The sequence below is a fragment of the Haliaeetus albicilla genome, unplaced genomic scaffold (genome assembly GCF_947461875.1).
Source record: "Haliaeetus albicilla unplaced genomic scaffold, bHalAlb1.1 scaffold_34, whole genome shotgun sequence".
NCBI classification, from domain to species: domain Eukaryota; kingdom Metazoa; phylum Chordata; class Aves; order Accipitriformes; family Accipitridae; genus Haliaeetus; species Haliaeetus albicilla.
The window spans coordinates 3,690,738-3,705,689 of NW_027212433.1; positions in this window are offsets into that span (position 1 = coordinate 3,690,738).

Here is a 14,952-nt window from a genome sequence, read left to right on the forward strand (position 1 = left end):
GCGCACCGTGAGATGTTCCTTCTCTGGGCAACCACAGATCCCCAAACCTGTTGTGCCTGTGAATAGGCTGCAGGGGGAAGGTGAAGACCAGCAACAGCTTTCCGGGCTGCCACCTTCCGTGTGGGACAAGGAGCCGGACGTTTGCCTTTTCGGGAACAGGCTCTGCCGAGGATGCGCACCGTGAGATGTTCCTTCTCTGGGCAAGCAGAGATCCCCAAACCTGTTGTGCCTGTGAATAGGCTGCAGGGGGAAGGTGAAGACCAGCAACAGCTTTCCGGGCTGCCACCTTCCGTGTGGGACAAGGAGCCGGACGTTTGCCTTTTCGGGAACAGGCTCTGCCGAGGATGCGCACCGTGAGATGTTCCTTCTCTGGGCAAGCACAGATCCCCAAACCTGTTGTGCCTGTGAATAGGCTGCAGGGGGAAGGTGAAGACCAGCAACAGCTTTCCGGGCTGCCACCTTCCGTGTGGGACAAGGAGCCGGACGTTTGCCTTTTCGGGAACAGGCTCTGCCGAGGATGCGCACCGTGAGATGTTCCTTCTCTGGGCAAGCACAGATCCCAAAACCTGTTGTGCCTGTGAATAGGCTGCAGGGGGAAGGTGAAGACCAGCAACAGCTTTCCGGGCTGCCACCTTCCGTGTGGGACAAGGAGCCGGACGTTTGCCTTTTTGGGAACAGGCTCTGCCGAGGATGCGCACCGTGAGATGTTCCTTCTCTGCGCAAGCACAGATCCCAAAACCTGTTGTGCCTGTGACTAGGCTGCAGGGGGAAGGTGAAGACCAGCAAGAGCTTTCAGGGCTGCCACCTTCCGTGTGGGACAAGGAGCCGGACGTTTGCCTTTTCGGGAACAGGCTCTGCCGAGGCTGCGCACCGTGAGATGTTCCTTCTCTGGGCAAGCACAGATCCCAAAACCTGTTGTGCCTGTGAATAGGCTGCAGGGGGAAGGTGAAGACCAGCAAGAGCTTTCCGGGCTGCCACCTTCCGTGTGGGACAAGGAGCCGGACGTTTGCCTTTTCGGGAACAGGCTCTGCCGAGGATGCGCACCGTGAGATGTTCCTTCTCTGGGCAAGCACAGATCCCAAAACCTGTTGTGCCTGTGAATAGGCTGCAGGGGGAAGGTGAAGACCAGCAACAGCTTTCCGGGCTGCCACCTTCCGTGTGGGACAAGGAGCCGGACGTTTGCCTTTTCGGGAACAGGCTCTGCCGAGGATGCGCACCGTGAGATGTTCCTTCTCTGGGCAAGCACAGATCCCCAAACCTGTTGTGCCTGTGAATAGGCTGCAGGGGGAAGGTGAAGACCAGCAACAGCTTTCCGGGCTGCCACCTTCCGTGTGGGACAAGGAGCTGGACGTTTGCCTTTTCGGGAACAGGCTCTGCCGAGGATGCGCACCGTGAGATGTTCCTTCTCTGGGCAAGCAGAGATCCCCAAACCTGTTGTGCCTGTGAATAGGCTGCAGGGGGAAGGTGAAGACCAGCAACAGCTTTCCGGGCTGCCACCTTCCGTGTGGGACAAGGAGCCGGACGTTTGCCTTTTCGGGAACAGGCTCTGCCGAGGATGCGCACCGTGAGATGTTCCTTCTCTGCGCAAGCAGAGATCCCAAAACCTGTTGTGCCTGTGAATAGGCTGCAGGGGGAAGGTGAAGACCAGCAACAGCTTTCCGGGCTGCCACCTTCCGTGTGGGACAAGGAGCCGGACGTTTGCCTTTTCGGGAACAGGCTCTGCCGAGGATGCGCACCATGAGAGATTGCGTCTTTTGGAAAGCAGAGATTCCCAGTGTGGTGGTGCCTGTGAATAGGCTGCAGGGGGAAGGTGAAGACCAGCAACAGCTTTCCGGGCTGCCACCTTCCGTGTGGGACAAGGAGCCGGACGTTTGCCTTTTCGGGAACAGGCTCTGCCGAGGATGCGCACCGTGAGATGTTCCTTCTCTGGGCAAGCACAGATCCCCAAACCTGTTGTGCCTGTGAATAGGCTGCAGGGGGAAGGTGAAGACCAGCAACAGCTTTCAGGGCTGCCACCTTCCGTGTGGGACAAGGAGCTGGACGTTTGCCTTTTCGGGAACAGGCTCTGCCGAGGATGCGCACCATGAGAGATTGCGTCTTTGGGAAAGCAGAGATTCCCAGTGCGGTGGTGCCTGTGAATAGGCTGCAGAGGGAAGGTGAAGACCATCAAGAGCTTTCAGGGCTGCCACCTTCCGTGTGGGACAAGGAGCCGGACGTTTGCCTTTTCGGGAACAGGCTCTGCCGAGGATGCGCACCATGAGATGTTCCTTCTCTGCGCAAGCACAGATCCCCAAACCTGTTGTGCCTGTGAATAGGCTGCAGGGGGAAGGTGAAGACCAGCAACAGCTTTCCGGGCTGCCACCTTCCGTGTGGGACAAGGAGCCGGACGTTTGCCTTTTCGGGAACAGGCTCTGCCGAGGATGCGCACCGTGAGATGTTCCTTCTCTGCGCAAGCACAGATCCCAAAACCTGTTGTGCCTGTGAATAGGCTGCAGGGGGAAGGTGAAGACCAGCAACAGCTTTCCGGGCTGCCACCTTCCGTGTGGGACAAGGAGCCGGACGTTTGCCTTTTCGGGAACAGGCTCTGCCGAGGATGCGCACCGTGAGATGTTCCTTCTCTGGGCAAGCAGAGATCCCAAAACCTGTTGTGCCTGTGAATAGGCTGCAGGGGGAAGGTGAAGACCAGCAACAGCTTTCAGGGCTGCCACCTTCCGTGTGGGACAAGGAGCCGGACGTTTGCCTTTTCGGGAACAGGCTCTGCCGAGGATGCGCACCGTGAGATGTTCCTTCTCTGGGCAAGCACAGATCCCCAAACCTGTTGTGCCTGTGAATAGGCTGCAGGGGGAAGGTGAAGACCAGCAAGAGCTTTCAGGGCTGCCACCTTCCGTGTGGGACAAGGAGCCGGACGTTTGCCTTTTCGGGAACAGGCTCTGCCGAGGATGCGCACCGTGAGATGTTCCTTCTCTGCGCAAGCAGAGATCCCCAAACCTGTTGTGCCTGTGAATAGGCTGCAGGGGGAAGGTGAAGACCAGCAACAGCTTTCCGGGCTGCCACCTTCCGTGTGGGACAAGGAGCCGGACGTTTGCCTTTTCGGGAACAGGCTCTGCCGAGGATGCGCACCATGAGATGTTCCTTCTCTGGGCAAGCACAGATCCCCAAACCTGTTGTGCCTGTGAATAGGCTGCAGGGGGAAGGTGAAGACCAGCAACAGCTTTCCGGGCTGCCACCTTCCGTGTGGGACAAGGAGCCGGACGTTTGCCTTTTCGGGAACAGGCTCTGCCGAGGATGCGCACCATGAGAGATTGCGTCTTTTGGAAAGCAGAGATTCCCAGTGTGGTGGTGCCTGTGAATAGGCTGCAGGGGGAAGGTGAAGACCAGCAACAGCTTTCCGGGCTGCCACCTTCCGTGTGGGACAAGGAGCCGGACGTTTGCCTTTTCGGGAACAGGCTCTGCCGAGGATGCGCACCGTGAGATGTTCCTTCTCTGGGCAAGCACAGATCCCCAAACCTGTTGTGCCTGTGAATAGGCTGCAGGGGGAAGGTGAAGACCAGCAACAGCTTTCAGGGCTGCCACCTTCCGTGTGGGACAAGGAGCCGGACGTTTGCCTTTTCGGGAACAGGCTCTGCCGAGGATGCGCACCATGAGAGATTGCGTCTTTGGGAAAGCAGATATTCCCAGTGCGGTGGTGCCTGTGAATAGGCTGCAGGGGGAAGGTGAAGACCAGCAAGAGCTTTCAGGGCTGCCACCTTCCGTGTGGGACAAGGAGCCGGACGTTTGCCTTTTCGGGAACAGGCTCTGCCGAGGATGCGCACTGTGAGATGTTCCTTCTCTGGGCAAGCAGAGATCCCCAAACCTGTTGTGCCTGTGACTAGGCTGCAGGGGGAAGGTGAAGACCAGCAACAGCTTTCCGGGCTGCCACCTTCCGTGTGGGACAAGGAGCCGGACGTTTGCCTTTTCGGGAACAGGCTCTGCCGAGGATGCGCACCGTGAGATGTTCCTTCTCTGCGCAAGCAGAGATCCCAAAACCTGTTGTGCCTGTGAATAGGCTGCAGGGGGAAGGTGAAGACCAGCAACAGCTTTCCGGGCTGCCACCTTCCGTGTGGGACAAGGAGCCGGACGTTTGCCTTTTCGGGAACAGGCTCTGCCGAGGATGCGCACCGTGAGATGTTCCTTCTCTGGGCAAGCACAGATCCCCAAACCTGTTGTGCCTGTGAATAGGCTGCAGGGGGAAGGTGAAGACCAGCAACAGCTTTCCGGGCTGCCACCTTCCGTGTGGGACAAGGAGCCGGACGTTTGCCTTTTTGGGAACAGGCTCTGCCGAGGATGCGCACCGTGAGATGTTCCTTCTCTGGGCAACCACAGATCCCCAAACCTGTTGTGCCTGTGAATAGGCTGCAGGGGGAAGGTGAAGACCAGCAACAGCTTTCCGGGCTGCCACCTTCCGTGTGGGACAAGGAGCCGGACGTTTGCCTTTTCGGGAACAGGCTCTGCCGAGGATGCGCACCGTGAGATGTTCCTTCTCTGGGCAAGCAGAGATCCCCAAACCTGTTGTGCCTGTGAATAGGCTGCAGGGGGAAGGTGAAGACCAGCAACAGCTTTCCGGGCTGCCACCTTCCGTGTGGGACAAGGAGCCGGACGTTTGCCTTTTCGGGAACAGGCTCTGCCGAGGATGCGCACCGTGAGATGTTCCTTCTCTGGGCAAGCACAGATCCCCAAACCTGTTGTGCCTGTGAATAGGCTGCAGGGGGAAGGTGAAGACCAGCAACAGCTTTCCGGGCTGCCACCTTCCGTGTGGGACAAGGAGCCGGACGTTTGCCTTTTCGGGAACAGGCTCTGCCGAGGATGCGCACCGTGAGATGTTCCTTCTCTGGGCAAGCACAGATCCCCAAACCTGTTGTGCCTGTGAATAGGCTGCAGGGGGAAGGTGAAGACCAGCAACAGCTTTCCGGGCTGCCACCTTCCGTGTGGGACAAGGAGCCGGACGTTTGCCTTTTCGGGAACAGGCTCTGCCGAGGATGCGCACCGTGAGATGTTCCTTCTCTGGGCAAGCACAGATCCCAAAACCTGTTGTGCCTGTGAATAGGCTGCAGGGGGAAGGTGAAGACCAGCAACAGCTTTCCGGGCTGCCACCTTCCGTGTGGGACAAGGAGCCGGACGTTTGCCTTTTCGGGAACAGGCTCTGCCGAGGATGCGCACCGTGAGACGTTCCTTCTCTGGGCAAGCACAGATCCCCAAACCTGTTGTGCCTGTGAATAGGCTGCAGGGGGAAGGTGAAGACCAGCAAGAGCTTTCCGGGCTGCCACCTTCCGTGTGGGACAAGGAGCCGGACGTTTGCCTTTTCGGGAACAGGCTCTGCCGAGGATGCGCACCGTGAGATGTTCCTTCTCTGGGCAAGCACAGATCCCCAAACCTGTTGTGCCTGTGAATAGGCTGCAGGGGGAAGGTGAAGACCAGCAACAGCTTTCCGGGCTGCCACCTTCCGTGTGGGACAAGGAGCCGGACGTTTGCCTTTTCGGGAACAGGCTCTGCCGAGGATGCGCACCGTGAGATGTTCCTTCTCTGGGCAAGCACAGATCCCAAAACCTGTTGTGCCTGTGAATAGGCTGCAGGGGGAAGGTGAAGACCAGCAACAGCTTTCCGGGCTGCCACCTTCCGTGTGGGACAAGGAGCCGGACGTTTGCCTTTTCGGGAACAGGCTCTGCCGAGGATGCGCACCGTGAGATGTTCCTTCTCTGGGCAAGCACAGATCCCCAAACCTGTTGTGCCTGTGAATAGGCTGCAGGGGGAAGGTGAAGACCAGCAACAGCTTTCAGGGCTGCCACCTTCCGTGTGGGACAAGGAGCCGGACGTTTGCCTTTTCGGGAACAGGCTCTGCCGAGGATGCGCACCATGAGAGATTGCGTCTTTGGGAAAGCAGAGATTCCCAGTGCGGTGGTGCCTGTGAATAGGCTGCAGAGGGAAGGTGAAGACCATCAAGAGCTTTCAGGGCTGCCACCTTCCGTGTGGGACAAGGAGCCGGACGTTTGCCTTTTCGGGAACAGGCTCTGCCGAGGATGCGCACCATGAGATGTTCCTTCTCTGCGCAAGCACAGATCCCCAAACCTGTTGTGCCTGTGAATAGGCTGCAGGGGGAAGGTGAAGACCAGCAACAGCTTTCCGGGCTGCCACCTTCCGTGTGGGACAAGGAGCCGGACGTTTGCCTTTTCGGGAACAGGCTCTGCCGAGGATGCGCACCGTGAGATGTTCCTTCTCTGCGCAAGCACAGATCCCAAAACCTGTTGTGCCTGTGAATAGGCTGCAGGGGGAAGGTGAAGACCAGCAACAGCTTTCCGGGCTGCCACCTTCCGTGTGGGACAAGGAGCCGGACGTTTGCCTTTTCGGGAACAGGCTCTGCCGAGGATGCGCACCGTGAGATGTTCCTTCTCTGGGCAAGCAGAGATCCCAAAACCTGTTGTGCCTGTGAATAGGCTGCAGGGGGAAGGTGAAGACCAGCAACAGCTTTCAGGGCTGCCACCTTCCGTGTGGGACAAGGAGCCGGACGTTTGCCTTTTCGGGAACAGGCTCTGCCGAGGATGCGCACCGTGAGATGTTCCTTCTCTGGGCAAGCACAGATCCCCAAACCTGTTGTGCCTGTGAATAGGCTGCAGGGGGAAGGTGAAGACCAGCAACAGCTTTCAGGGCTGCCACCTTCCGTGTGGGACAAGGAGCCGGACGTTTGCCTTTTCTGGAACAGGCTCTGCCGAGGATGCGCACCGTGAGATGTTCCTTCTCTGCGCAAGCACAGATCCCCAAACCTGTTGTGCCTGTGAATAGGCTGCAGGGCGAAGGTGAAGACCAGCAACAGCTTTCCGGGCTGCCACCTTCCGTGTGGGACAAGGAGCCGGACGTTTGCCTTTTCGGGAACAGGCTCTGCCGAGGATGCGCACCATGAGATGTTCCTTCTCTGGGCAAGCACAGATCCCAAAACCTGTTGTGCCTGTGAATAGGCTGCAGGGGGAAGGTGAAGACCAGCAACAGCTTTCCGGGCTGCCACCTTCCGTGTGGGACAAGGAGCCGGACGTTTGCCTTTTCGGGAACAGGCTCTGCCGAGGATGCGCACCATGAGATGTTCCTTCTCTGGGCAAGCACAGATCCCCAAACCTGTTGTGCCTGTGAATAGGCTGCAGGGGGAAGGTGAAGACCAGCAACAGCTTTCCGGGCTGCCACATTCCGTGTGGGACAAGGAGCCGGACGTTTGCCTTTTCGGGAACAGGCTCTGCCGAGGATGCGCACCGTGAGATGTTCCTTCTCTGCGCAAGCACAGATCCCCAAACCTGTTGTGCCTGTGAATAGGCTGCAGGGGGAAGGTGAAGACCAGCAACAGCTTTCAGGGCTGCCACCTTCCGTGTGGGACAAGGAGCCGGACGTTTGCCTTTTTGGGAACAGGCTCTGCCGAGGATGCGCACCGTGAGATGTTCCTTCTCTGCGCAAGCACAGATCCCAAAACCTGTTGTGCCTGTGAATAGGCTGCAGGGGGAAGGTGAAGACCAGCAACAGCTTTCCGGGCTGCCACCTTCCGTGTGGGACAAGGAGCCGGACGTTTGCCTTTTCGGGAACAGGCTCTGCCGAGGATGCGCACCATGAGAGATTGCGTCTTTGGGAAAGCAGAGATTCCCAGTGCGGTGGTGCCTGTGAATAGGCTGCAGGGGGAAGGTGAAGACCAGCAAGAGCTTTCCGGGCTGCCACCTTCCGTGTGGGACAAGGAGCCGGACGTTTGCCTTTTCGGGAACAGGCTCTGCCGAGGATGCGCACCGTGAGATGTTCCTTCTCTGGGCAAGCACAGATCCCCAAACCTGTTGTGCCTGTGAATAGGCTGCAGGGGGAAGGTGAAGACCAGCAAGAGCTTTCCGGGCTGCCACCTTCCGTGTGGGACAAGGAGCCGGACGTTTGCCTTTTCGGGAACAGGCTCTGCCGAGGATGCGCACCGTGAGATGTTCCTTCTCTGGGCAAGCACAGATCCCAAAACCTGTTGTGCCTGTGAATAGGCTGCAGGGGGAAGGTGAAGACCAGCAACAGCTTTCCGGGCTGCCACCTTCCGTGTGGGACAAGGAGCCGGACGTTTGCCTTTTCGGGAACAGGCTCTGCCGAGGATGCGCACCGTGAGATGTTCCTTCTCTGGGCAAGCACAGATCCCCAAACCTGTTGTGCCTGTGAATAGGCTGCAGGGGGAAGGTGAAGACCAGCAAGAGCTTTCCGGGCTGCCACCTTCCGTGTGGGACAAGGAGCCGGAAGTTTGCCTTTTCGGGAACAGGCTCTGCCGAGGATGCGCACCATGAGAGATTGCGTCTTTGGGAAAGCAGATATTCCCAGTGCGGTGGTGCCTGTGAATAGGCTGCAGGGGGAAGGTGAAGACCAGCAAGAGCTTTCCGGGCTGCCACCTTCCGTGTGGGACAAGGAGCCGGACGTTTGCCTTTTCGGGAACAGGCTCTGCCGAGGATGCGCACCGTGAGATGTTCCTTCTCTGGGCAAGCAGAGATCCCAAAACCTGTTGTGCCTGTGAATAGGCTGCAGGGGGAAGGTGAAGACCAGCAACAGCTTTCCGGGCTGCCACCTTCCGTGTGGGACAAGGAGCCGGACGTTTGCCTTTTCGGGAACAGGCTCTGCCGAGGATGCGCACCATGAGAGATTGCGTCTTTGGGAAAGCAGAGATTCCCAGTGCGGTGGTGCCTGTGAATAGGCTGCAGGGGGAAGGTGAAGACCAGCAACAGCTTTCCGGGCTGCCACCTTCCGTGTGGGACAAGGAGCCGGACGTTTGCCTTTTCGGGAACAGGCTCTGCCGAGGATGCGCACCGTGAGATGTTCCTTCTCTGGGCAAGCACAGATCCCCAAACCTGTTGTGCCTGTGAATAGGCTGCAGGGGGAAGGTGAAGACCAGCAACAGCTTTCCGGTCTGCCACCTTCCGTGTGGGACAAGGAGCCGGACGTTTGCCTTTTCGGGAACAGGCTCTGCCGAGGATGCGCACCGTGAGATGTTCCTTCTCTGGGCAAGCAGAGATCCCAAAACCTGTTGTGCCTGTGAATAGGCTGCAGGGGGAAGGTGAAGACCAGCAAGAGCTTTCCGGGCTGCCACCTTCCGTGTGGGACAAGGAGCCGGACGTTTGCCTTTTCGGGAACAGGCTCTGCCGAGGATGCGCACCGTGAGACGTTCCTTCTCTGGGCAAGCACAGATCCCCAAACCTGTTGTGCCTGTGAATAGGCTGCAGGGGGAAGGTGAAGACCAGCAAGAGCTTTCCGGGCTGCCACCTTCCGTGTGGGACAAGGAGCCGGACGTTTGCCTTTTCGGGAACAGGCTCTGCCGAGGATGCGCACCGTGAGATGTTCCTTCTCTGGGCAAGCACAGATCCCCAAACCTGTTGTGCCTGTGAATAGGCTGCAGGGGGAAGGTGAAGACCAGCAACAGCTTTCCGGGCTGCCACCTTCCGTGTGGGACAAGGAGCCGGACGTTTGCCTTTTCGGGAACAGGCTCTGCCGAGGATGCGCACCATGAGAGATTGCGTCTTTGGGAAAGCAGAGATTCCCAGTGCGGTGGTGCCTGTGAATAGGCTGCAGGGGGAAGGTGAAGACCAGCAACAGCTTTCCGGGCTGCCACCTTCCGTGTGGGACAAGGAGCCGGACGTTTGCCTTTTCGGGAACAGGCTCTGCCGAGGATGCGCACCATGAGAGATTGCGTCTTTGGGAAAGCAGATATTCCCAGTGCGGTGGTGCCTGTGAATAGGCTGCAGGGGGAAGGTGAAGACCAGCAAGAGCTTTCCGGGCTGCCACCTTCCGTGTGGGACAAGGAGCCGGACGTTTGCCTTTTCGGGAACAGGCTCTGCCGAGGATGCGCACCGTGAGATGTTCCTTCTCTGGGCAAGCAGAGATCCCAAAACCTGTTGTGCCTGTGAATAGGCTGCAGGGGGAAGGTGAAGACCAGCAACAGCTTTCAGGGCTGCCACCTTCCGTGTGGGACAAGGAGCCGGACGTTTGCCTTTTCGGGAACAGGCTCTGCCGAGGATGCGCACCATGAGAGATTGCGTCTTTGGGAAAGCAGAGATTCCCAGTGCGGTGGTGCCTGTGAATAGGCTGCAGGGGGAAGGTGAAGACCAGCAAGAGCTTTCCGGGCTGCCACCTTCCGTGTGGGACAAGGAGCCGGACGTTTGCCTTTTCGGGAACAGGCTCTGCCGAGGCTGCGCACCGTGAGATGTTCCTTCTCTGGGCAAGCACAGATCCCCAAACCTGTTGTGCCTGTGAATAGGCTGCAGGGGGAAGGTGAAGACCAGCAACAGCTTTCCGGGCTGCCACCTTCCGTGTGGGACAAGGAGCCGGACGTTTGCCTTTTCGGGAACAGGCTCTGCCGAGGATGCGCACCATGAGAGATTGCGTCTTTTGGAAAGCAGAGATTCCCAGTGCGGTGGTGCCTGTGAATAGGCTGCAGGGGGAAGGTGAAGACCAGCACCAGCTTTCCGGGCTGCCACCTTCCGTGTGGGACAAGGAGCCGGACGTTTGCCTTTTCGGGAACAGGCTCTGCCGAGGATGCGCACCGTGAGATGTTCCTTCTCTGGGCAAGCACAGATCCCCAAACCTGTTGTGCCTGTGAATAGGCTGCAGGGGGAAGGTGAAGACCAGCAACAGCTTTCCGGGCTGCCACCTTCCGTGTGGGACAAGGAGCCGGACGTTTGCCTTTTCGGGAACAGGCTCTGCCGAGGATGCGCACCGTGAGATGTTCCTTCTCTGGGCAAGCAGAGATCCCCAAACCTGTTGTGCCTGTGAATAGGCTGCAGGGGGAAGGTGAAGACCAGCAACAGCTTTCCGGGCTGCCACCTTCCGTGTGGGACAAGGAGCCGGACGTTTGCCTTTTCGGGAACAGGCTCTGCCGAGGATGCGCATCATGAGAGATTGCGTCTTTGGGAAAGCAGAGATTCCCAGTGCGGTGGTGCCTGTGAATAGGCTGCAGGGGGAAGGTGAAGACCAGCAACAGCTTTCCGGGCTGCCACCTTCCGTGTGGGACAAGGAGCCGGACGTTTGCCTTTTCGGGAACAGGCTCTGCCGAGGATGCGCACCGTGAGATGTTCCTTCTCTGGGCAAGCACAGATCCCCAAACCTGTTGTGCCTGTGAATAGGCTGCAGGGGGAAGGTGAAGACCAGCAACAGCTTTCCGGGCTGCCACCTTCCGTGTGGGACAAGGAGCCGGACGTTTGCCTTTTCGGGAACAGGCTCTGCCGAGGATGCGCACCGTGAGATGTTCCTTCTCTGGGCAAGCACAGATCCCAAAACCTGTTGTGCCTGTGAATAGGCTGCAGGGGGAAGGTGAAGACCAGCAAGAGCTTTCCGGGCTGCCACCTTCCGTGTGGGACAAGGAGCCGGACGTTTGCCTTTTCGGGAACAGGCTCTGCCGAGGATGCGCACCGTGAGATGTTCCTTCTCTGGGCAAGCACAGATCCCAAAACCTGTTGTGCCTGTGAATAGGCTGCAGGGGGAAGGTGAAGACCAGCAAGAGCTTTCCGGGCTGCCACCTTCCGTGTGGGACAAGGAGCCGGACGTTTGCCTTTTCGGGAACAGGCTCTGCCGAGGATGCGCACCGTGAGATGTTCCTTCTCTGGGCAAGCACAGATCCCAAAACCTGTTGTGCCTGTGACTAGGCTGCAGGGGGAAGGTGAAGACCAGCAACAGCTTTCCGGGCTGCCACCTTCCGTGTGGGACAAGGAGCCGGACGTTTGCCTTTTCGGGAACAGGCTCTGCCGAGGATGCGCACCGTGAGATGTTCCTTCTCTGCGCAAGCAGAGATCCCAAAACCTGTTGTGCCTGTGAATAGGCTGCAGGGGGAAGGTGAAGACCAGCAACAGCTTTCCGGGATGCCACCTTCCGTGTGGGACAAGGAGCCGGACGTTTGCCTTTTCGGGAACAGGCTCTGCCGAGGATGCGCACCGTGAGATGATCCTTCTCTGCGCAAGCACAGATCCCCAAACCTGTTGTGCCTGTGACTAGGCTGCAGGGGGAAGGTGAAGACCAGCAACAGCTTTCCGGGCTGCCACCTTCCGTGTGGGACAAGGAGCCGGACGTTTGCCTTTTCGGGAACAGGCTCTGCCGAGGATGCGCACCATGAGAGATTGCTATTTTTGGAAAGCAGAGATTCCCAGTGTGGTGGTGCCTGTGAATAGGCTGCAGGGGGAAGGTGAAGACCAGCAACAGCTTTCCGGGCTGCCACCTTCCGTGTGGGACAAGGAGCCGGACGTTTGCCTTTTCGGGAACAGGCTCTGCCGAGGATGCGCACCGTGAGATGTTCCTTCTCTGGGCAAGCAGAGATCCCCAAACCTGTTGTGCCTGTGAATAGGCTGCAGGGGGAAGGTGAAGACCAGCAACAGCTTTCCGGGCTGCCACCTTCCGTGTGGGACAAGGAGCCGGACGTTTGCCTTTTCGGGAACAGGCTCTGCCGAGGATGCGCACCATGAGAGATTGCGTCTTTGGGAAAGCAGATATTCCCAGTGCGGTGGTGCCTGTGAATAGGCTGCAGGGGGAAGGTGAAGACCAGCAAGAGCTTTCAGGGCTGCCACCTTCCGTGTGGGACAAGGAGCCGGACGTTTGCCTTTTCGGGAACAGGCTCTGCCGAGGATGCGCACCGTGAGATGTTCCTTCTCTGGGCAAGCAGAGATCCCCAAACCTGTTGTGCCTGTGAATAGGCTGCAGGGGGAAGGTGAAGACCAGCAACAGCTTTCCGGGCTGCCACCTTCCGTGTGGGACAAGGAGCCGGACGTTTGCCTTTTCGGGAACAGGCTCTGCCGAGGATGCGCACCATGAGAGATTGCGTCTTTGGGAAAGCAGAGATCCCAAAACCTGTTGTGCCTGTGAATAGGCTGCAGGGGGAAGGTGAAGACCAGCAACAGCTTTCCGGGCTGCCACCTTCCGTGTGGGACAAGGAGCCGGACGTTTGCCTTTTCGGGAACAGGCTCTGCCGTGGATGCGCACCGTGAGATGTTCCTTCTCTGGGCAAGCAGAGATCCCAAAACCTGTTGTGCCTGTGAATAGGCTGCAGGGGGAAGGTGAAGACCAGCAACAGCTTTCAGGGCTGCCACCTTCCGTGTGGGACAAGGAGCCGGACGTTTGCCTTTTCGGGAACAGGCTCTGCCGAGGATGCGCACCATGAGAGATTGCGTCTTTGGGAAAGCAGATATTCCCAGTGCGGTGGTGCCTGTGAATAGGCTGCAGGGGGAAGGTGAAGACCAGCAAGAGCTTTCCGGGCTGCCACCTTCCGTGTGGGACAAGGAGCCGGACGTTTGCCTTTTCGGGAACAGGCTCTGCCGAGGATGCGCACCGTGAGATGTTCCTTCTCTGGGCAAGCACAGATCCCCAAACCTGTTGTGCCTGTGAATAGGCTGCAGGGGGAAGGTGAAGACCAGCAACAGCTTTCCGGGCTGCCACCTTCCGTGTGGGACAAGGAGCCGGACGTTTGCCTTTTCGGGAACAGGCTCTGCCGAGGATGCGCACCGTGAGATGTTCCTTCTCTGGGCAAGCAGAGATCCCCAAACCTGTTGTGCCTGTGAATAGGCTGCAGGGGGAAGGTGAAGACCAGCAAGAGCTTTCAGGGCTGCCACCTTCCGTGTGGGACAAGGAGCCGGACGTTTGCCTTTTCAGGAACAGGCTCTGCCGAGGATGCGCACCATGAGAGATTGCTATTTTTGGAAAGCAGAGATTCCCAGTGTGGTGGTGCCTGTGAATAGGCTGCAGGGGGAAGGTGAAGACCAGCAACAGCTTTCCGGGCTGCCACCTTCCGTGTGGGACAAGGAGCCGGACGTTTGCCTTTTCGGGAACAGGCTCTGCCGAGGATGCGCACCGTGAGATGTTCCTTCTCTGGGCAAGCACAGATCCCCAAACCTGTTGTGCCTGTGAATAGGCTGCAGGGGGAAGGTGAAGACCAGCAACAGCTTTCCGGGCTGCCACCTTCCGTGTGGGACAAGGAGCCGGACGTTTGCCTTTTCGGGAACAGGCTCTGCCGACGATGCGCACCATGAGAGATTGCGTCTTTGGGAAAGCAGATATTCCCAGTGCGGTGGTGCCTGTGAATAGGCTGCAGGGGGAAGGTGAAGACCAGCAAGAGCTTTCAGGGCTGCCACCTTCCGTGTGGGACAAGGAGCCGGACGTTTGCCTTTTCGGGAACAGGCTCTGCCGAGGATGCGCACCGTGAGATGTTCCTTCTCTGGGCAAGCAGAGATCCCCAAACCTGTTGTGCCTGTGAATAGGCTGCAGGGGGAAGGTGAAGACCAGCAACAGCTTTCCGGGCTGCCACCTTCCGTGTGGGACAAGGAGCCGGACGTTTGCCTTTTCGGGAACAGGCTCTGCCGAGGATGCGCACCATGAGAGATTGCGTCTTTGGGAAAGCAGAGATCCCAAAACCTGTTGTGCCTGTGAATAGGCTGCAGGGGGAAGGTGAAGACCAGCAACAGCTTTCCGGGCTGCCACCTTCCGTGTGGGACAAGGAGCCGGACGTTTGCCTTTTCGGGAACAGGCTCTGCCGTGGATGCGCACCGTGAGATGTTCCTTCTCTGGGCAAGCAGAGATCCCAAAACCTGTTGTGCCTGTGAATAGGCTGCAGGGGGAAGGTGAAGACCAGCAACAGCTTTCAGGGCTGCCACCTTCCGTGTGGGACAAGGAGCCGGACGTTTGCCTTTTCGGGAACAGGCTCTGCCGAGGATGCGCACCATGAGAGATTGCGTCTTTGGGAAAGCAGAGATTCCCAGTGCGGTGGTGCCTGTGAATAGGCTGCAGGGGGAAGGTGAAGACCAGCAAGAGCTTTCCGGGCTGCCACCTTCCGTGTGGGACAAGGAGCCGGACGTTTGCCTTTTCGGGAACAGGCTCTGCCGAGGATGCGCACCGTGAGATGTTCCTTCTCTGGGCAAGCACAGATCCCCAAACCTGTTGTGCCTGTGAATAGGCTGCAGG